This window comes from Lasioglossum baleicum, unplaced genomic scaffold (genome assembly GCF_051020765.1).
Source record: "Lasioglossum baleicum unplaced genomic scaffold, iyLasBale1 scaffold0055, whole genome shotgun sequence".
In the NCBI taxonomy this organism is placed as follows: Eukaryota; Metazoa; Arthropoda; class Insecta; order Hymenoptera; family Halictidae; genus Lasioglossum; species Lasioglossum baleicum.
The window spans coordinates 855001-860000 of NW_027469115.1; the positions used below are offsets into that span (position 1 = coordinate 855001).

At 50.7% G+C, this 5000-nt stretch overlaps 1 non-coding gene and 1 pseudogene across 1 annotated transcript; both read right to left on the reverse strand.

The window, feature by feature from the left end:
• Nucleotides 1–2922, reverse strand: part of LOC143219621 (large subunit ribosomal RNA) — a 5582-nt pseudogene extending 2660 nt beyond the window's left edge.
• Nucleotides 2923–4491: 1569 nt separating this feature from the next.
• Nucleotides 4492–4646, reverse strand: LOC143219597 (5.8S ribosomal RNA). The gene has a single exon (XR_013011391.1). It is a non-coding gene; the product is annotated as a 5.8S ribosomal RNA (ribosomal RNA).
• Nucleotides 4647–5000: the final 354 nt, after the last annotated feature.

The following is a 5000-nucleotide window of genomic DNA, read 5'->3' on the forward strand; positions in this document are numbered from 1 at the left end:
TAGCCGGTAGGCCAACCCGCCTCCCCCTTGTTCCTAAAGGCGTTCAGAACTCGGGGATAAGGGATCGTTGTGATGCACGATCAACACACCTCGACAGTAGATAGGGACAGAGGGAATCTCGTTAATCCATTCATGCGCGTCACTAATTAGATGACGAGGCATTTGGCTACCTTAAGAGAGTCATAGTTACTCCCGCCGTTTACCCGCGCTTTTTTGAATTTCTTCACGTTGACATTCAGAGCACTGGGCAGAAATCACATTGCGTCAACACCCGTGGGGGGCCATCGCAATGCTTTGTTTTAATTAGACAGTCGGATTCCCCTAGTCCGTGCCAGTTCTGAGCTGAGCGTTGAATGGCGGCCGAAGAGGACGATCGTTCTAGACGAAAGCCTCGCAGCAAGGAAGATCCGCGGGAGGCCAAGGCACGGGACCGAGCTCGGATTCCCATCAATGTGTTCACCTCGCCCAGGCCCGGCACGTCAGCCAGACCCGCTTCCCGACCAAGCCCGACACGCCCCGCTCCTCAGAGCCAATCCTTATTCCGAAGTTACGGATCCAATTTGCCGACTTCCCTTACCTACATTAATCTATCGACTAGAGGCTCTTTACCTTGGAGACCTGCTGCGGATATGGGTACGAACCGGCGCGACACCTCCACGTGGCCCTCTCCTGGATTTTCAAGGTCCGAGGGGAAGATCCGGACACCGCCGCAACTGCGGTGCTCTTCGCGTTCCAAACCCTATCTCCCTGCTAGAGGTTTCCAGGGAACTCGAACGCTTATACAGAAAAGAAAACTCTCCCCGGATCTCCCGACGGCGTCTCCAGGTCATTTTGGGTTACCCCGACGAACACTCTTACGAGGGCCCGATTGGTAAGCGGTTCCGCTGCCGGGTTCCGGAATAGAATAGAAACCGGATTCCCTTTCGCCCGATGGGTGTGTGTTTATCATTTAATGATATTTTGCTCTCTCTTAGGACACCTCATCTACATAGGATTTCTCTTAGGGCTTAGGATCGACTGACTCGTGTGCAACGGCTGTTCACACGAAACCCTTCTCCACGTCAGTCCTCCAGGGCCTCGCTGGAGTATTTGCTACTACCACCAAGATCTGCACCGACGGCGGCTCCAGGCAGGCTCACGCCCAGACCCTTCTGCGCACACCGCCGCGACCCTCCTACTCGTCAGAGCTTCATGGAAGACGCGCCTTTAAAAAAAGCTAACGTCAACCTCACTTGCCGCTGACGGCGGAGTATAGGCGCGACGCTTCAGCGCCATCCATTTTCAGGGCTAGTTGCTTCGGCAGGTGAGTTGTTACACACTCCTTAGCGGATTCCGACTTCCATGGCCACCGTCCTGCTGTCTTAAGCAACCAACGCCTTTCATGGTATCCCATAAGCGTCGACTTAGGCGCCTTAACTCTGCGTTTGGTTCATCCCACAGCGCCAGTTCTGCTTACCAAAATTGGCCCACTTGGCACTCTGATCCAATATAATCTCGTGGCTTCATTGATCCAAGCAAGCCAGAGATCTCACCCATTTAAAGTTTGAGAATAGGTTGAGGTCGTTTCGGCCCCAAGGCCTCTAATCATTCGCTTTACCAGATGAGACTCGCACACGTTCATCAAAAGAGAACGAGCGAGTGCCAGCTATCCTGAGGGAAACTTCGGAGGGAACCAGCTACTAGATGGTTCGATTAGTCTTTCGCCCCTATACCCAGTTCCGACGATCGATTTGCACGTCAGAATCGCTACGGACCTCCATCAGGGTTTCCCCTGACTTCGTCCTGACCAGGCATAGTTCACCATCTTTCGGGTCCCAACGTGTACGCTCTGGGTGCGCCTCTTCTCGCAATGAGAACGAGACGCCCCGGGAGTGCGAGGCCGCATCGTGACGCGGCCCATCCTCCCTTGATCGACGCTAAGGTACGATCTTCACTTTCATTGCGCCTTTAGGTTTACATGTCCCAATGACTCGCGCACATGTTAGACTCCTTGGTCCGTGTTTCAAGACGGGTCCTGAGAGTACCCAAAGCAGTAGCGTCGCTGACCGGTAATTCAAAGCTTGGCCAGTCCGAGGACACCGCCTGCTAACAGCTGGTTAGGCCCGGAGCCGGCGCTAGGTCCGTACCATCCGGGTGACAAACTAACCGAGCTTGCGGCGGGCCTGACGCACACACATTCGAAAATGGATTGGTTGCGGCCCGATACCGTCAGAGTACCGTCACGCAGCCGGCCAGGCGATCGAGCGTCTGCCGTGTGCGCACGAAGGCGACACGACAGGCAACAACTCGAGCCGTAGACCGACACGCAACGGGTCGCGACGTTCTACTAAGGGAGAAGTGCACGACTACGCGACCGGAACATTTGCCGAAGATGGTGTACCCTCGCACTGGAACCACCGAAGTGGCCCATTACGGGCTATCTGCGCACCAACGGAAGCCAGCCTCGTCGACGATGAATCTCCCCATTCGATCTTTTGGGTTTCTCAGGTTTACCCCTGAACGGTTTCACGTACTCTTGAACTCTCTCTTCAAAGTTCTTTTCAACTTTCCCTCACGGTACTTGTTCGCTATCGGTCTCGTGGTCATATTTAGCCTTAGATGGAGTTTACCACCCACTTAGGGCTGCACTCTCAAGCAACCCGACTCTAAGGAGAGGTCCTCCCGAAACGCGTACCAGTCGCTACGGGCCTGGCACCCTCTACGGGTAAATGGCCCCATTCAAGATGGACTTGGACGCGGTTCGACGTCTCGGGATAAATTGACCCTCCTGAACACTACATTTCCCAACGGCAGAACCGCGGGATTCAGTGCTGGGCTAATTCCTGTTCGCTCGCCGCTACTAAGGAAATCCTTGTTAGTTTCTTTTCCTCCGCTTAGTAATATGCTTAAATTCAGCGGGTAATCTCGCCTACTCTGAGGTCGTCGTACGTGATACAAAATTTTGTGTGTTTCGGCCGAAAGAGCGTAAAAGTAGTACTCGCGAAAACGTACAAAGCACAAAAAAAAAAGAAAAAAAAAGAAAACGAAACAACACTACACGACAGAAGAGAGAAAAAGGTAAACAAAAAACCGATATATGCCTTATGCGCCACACCAAAGTGTCAATATAATTCTTTCTTCATCTCGTGTGTCGATCGGAAACTCTCGCTAGACGATCTGGCCGGTTAACTTTAACGTCCGTCGAAAAGAACTTTCGGGGACTGGACGACCGACAGATCGCGCGGTTCCGCACGAATCGACAATGAAGAAAAGAAAAGACATGGGGCGACCGACATAAAGGTTCTCATCATTGGATATACCTTTTCTCTCTCCGCGGTGCTGTTCCGTGCGTGAACACACAAGTGTGTCTTTTGCGTCGTGTGACAATCAAGTTCGAAATAAGCCTCGCCAATAGAGGAGTATACATATTATTATAAAAAAAAAAATAATAATACATATAACCCGGTGGGATTTCTTTTTCTCTCTACTTCTTGTATAATTGAACCAAAAACCACGGGGGTACAGAAACGTTGCGCACGAAACGATTTATCATCGATCAAACACAAAACCAAATTAGAGACACGAGAGAAAGAGAGTAAGATCTCAAGACGCACATAGGCCGTCATCAATACGATTCAACGCGAACGTGGCGATGGAATGGCAATCGCACAGATTAGCGAGGACACGTCGACGACGGGGAATAATTCCGACCCGATCAAGTACGACGTGCTCCATCCCGCACATTGCTGCGCTTTGCTCCGCTGTCCATCGATCATCAAAGCGTTCGCGATAGAACGAGAGATCTCTTTCGTCTCTTCCCTCGAAGACTCGAAAAGGAATGTGTTTGTCGAAATCGCCGGCAACGACGACCCTCCGCCGTATGGCAATTATAACGTAGAGTTAAGAAACTCATCCACGCACAGGCATATTCTCTCCCTGGGGCTTAACATTGCCACACCACACACACTCTGTGTGCCACACAGTATTCTTTCTTTCTTTTATAATTTGTGTGTCCATCTCTGTAGTCTCGCGAGACTCTTGTAAATATACCTCTTTCGTATATACGCATCATTTCAGGCGACGTCGGGAGCGCGTTAAATGTTCATGAGTGGAAACGCTTCTTTCCGCAAGGCGAATCGTTTCGCAGAGAAGGTGAGAGATTTGGAGATCCTCGTCGAAGCGGTGCCTTACGGGCGGTCGTATTTTCAATACGACTCACGACACCGTAAAAACACTCACGCAAGTCCGAACGTAAGAAATACCAATCCCTACTTCGCCTCTCGTGGAAACTAGATATATATGTTTGTATGTGTTTATAAGACGCAATGCAAAAATTGGCAATTTTCACAGAACCGCGACAAACGCCGACGAAACGCCCATCATTCGCTCGTACGTAGCATCTTTGCAACCCGACTCCGAAACGCTCTTTGGCGCCCTCCAAAAATATATTTGGAGAGGTAAGCGACGGCGGGGACTTACAAGAGCAACGCAAGCAGTTTATGGTTACGTAAACGACCCTCAGCCAGGCGTGGTCCAGGAATTGTATCCGTGGACCGCAATGTGCGTTCGAAATGTCGATGTTCATGTGTCCTGCAGTTCACACGTTGACGCGCAATTAGCTGCGTTCTTCATCGACCCACGAGCCAAGTGATCCACCGTTCAGGGTAATCGTATATATTTTTGATTTACAAATCAATATATGTATATGTCTCTTGTTCTGCGGTTCGTAAGAACGCATTGTACCTGAACGCTCCAACCAGCGCGCGAAGGAGATTCGTTCAGGCGTCGTTTTAAGGACGACACTATCGTCGTCCGTGGAAACGGAAAAAAAAAACCGTCAGATACGCAACACGTATCCGACGGCCGGGCGAACAGTACATTGAAAAACCGTTAACGTGGAAAACGCGGAGATGAATATATTCTCTGAAAACGACGGGGATCGTAGACAACCCGATACTGGATCCAGAGATGTAATAATATTCCTCTCCTCTTCACTTCCATTTCATTTGATGTGAGAACGG